Source organism: Periophthalmus magnuspinnatus, chromosome 9, assembly GCF_009829125.3.
Source record: "Periophthalmus magnuspinnatus isolate fPerMag1 chromosome 9, fPerMag1.2.pri, whole genome shotgun sequence".
NCBI classification, from domain to species: Eukaryota; Metazoa; Chordata; class Actinopteri; order Gobiiformes; family Gobiidae; genus Periophthalmus; species Periophthalmus magnuspinnatus.
The window spans coordinates 31,699,777-31,701,774 of NC_047134.1; positions in this window are offsets into that span (position 1 = coordinate 31,699,777).

Consider the following 1,998-nt stretch of genomic DNA (forward strand, 5'->3'; position numbering starts at 1 on the left):
CGAAACAGAATTGTGTGGCTGCTTTCTCAAATGATAATTATTCAATCCATCGTAATTACATTTTCAAACCATAGTCCTGTTGTCTTGGCACCAGTTGAACACAGAAAGCATATTTTCTGTCTAGTATGGTTTAGATTTGGTGGAGTAGTGACTGAAAACCTTTAATATTAATCTAAAGCTTCACAATGTAAGTCCGCATTAGCTTAGCACGTGCACATTTGGCTATTTTTCCAGCTATTTATGGGTTTTAGCTTGCCGTTTCTACACATCTTGAGGACTTGTTCTCATTCAAAAGGTATAATATTTTTGTTTTAAAGTGTTAATCGCTATAGCAGCATCATCATCATCATTCTGACACCCATGGATAGGTACTACTGAGCAAGATCCTACTTCAAGATCTGTAGAAAGGCCATTGCTGCCCTAGGACAAACACAGACATGGCTGCCATTCAGTGACAATGGCCTCACTCACTTCCTAATACAGGCATGGTGGGTGAAGTGTCTTGCTCAAGTGTTACAGAATAGAATAGAATATGTCTTTATTATCATTGCAACATGCTACGTGTACAACGAAATTTAAAAAGTGTTGAGCAGTTTAAGGTGCTAGGAAAACAGACCACCCTCATACATACATCATACATACATACCAACTATTTATTTTTATTTTTATTTTATTTATTTAAAAAAGGGACAATGCACATTAATCAATATTACAAAAAAAATGTAAAAGTGCCCGAGTTAGCTGAGTCCCCACCCCAGGCCAGATGTAACAAGGCAACCTACAATTAAGAGAACGACCCAATCTCATACAAATAATAAATATATACATTTTTAGTAAGTGCAGATATGTTTATTTAGTGTGTTTATGATTGTAGGATAAAAACTGCCCTTCAACCTATTTGTCCTTGTTCTGATCGATCTGTATCTCCTGTAATCATTCTACTCCCCTGAGCTTCTGAGTTCACTTTCTATGGGAGACTCGTTGCTTATCATAATTAATTAGGGACTCGCTACAATAAAAATCACAAAATTAATCTTATTGGGTAATGTCCTTTCAACTATCAACAATCAAGTCTTAGGAACAAATAATAGAACCATTTACAGAAGCTGGGAGGTAAAGAATTTTATTTACACAGACAAAAAAGACATTAAACTTTGGGCCAGTTTTTCTTTCATGTGGGAAGGCTCAGTAATTACAGAGATAGGCCTTTTTTCCATGAACAAGATCAACAAATCTGCAATCGTGACACTTAAACCGCAAATTCTAACACAGTATTCTGAGCTATTGGGATTGACATCGACTGAAGCCAACATCACTATATAATGTAGTTTTCTGAAATATCTTGCATGTCCAACATTGCACAGAAAATACACAGTGCAAGATGCTGATTGTAAAAACTTTTATGCTCGGAAATCTTTCATTTTAGTGCCACACATGTGAACAACAAAACATCAGGCCGAAGCGTTAGTAAAAACCCTTGTTAAAAACCAGGAAGTAAATCCATCCATATGTTTTGAGTAAGAGTCTTGAGTAATGGGGCTGATAGCTCAAGATGTGGACGTGTAATCATAACTTCAAACGACAAACTCCTTCAGACCGTGACCCGGAGGAGATGAACTGTTAAACAAACATCCAAGTATGGCCCACAAATGGACGTCTGTGATGAAGTTAAATGAATATATACATGTGTGTAAACAAGCTTGGTGTAACGCTAAGTAGGCTCGGCGGACTGACTGCTTAAGTTAAGTAACGCTGTATTACTGTAGAGGTGATCAGAAAACTAAATTCGGAAAAGAGCCATAAACTGTATGAATGAAAAGCGGACACAGGGTAAAATGAAAACATGAATATATTATAGATATTTCAATGTGCATTTACATATAACCAGGTATGAAATAATATTCAATAGATACAACAACATGTGTGTATGATAGACATGTGTATTAATATATATTATAGACAGGAAGAAATGCAATGAATGAAATGAAAATCAAACCA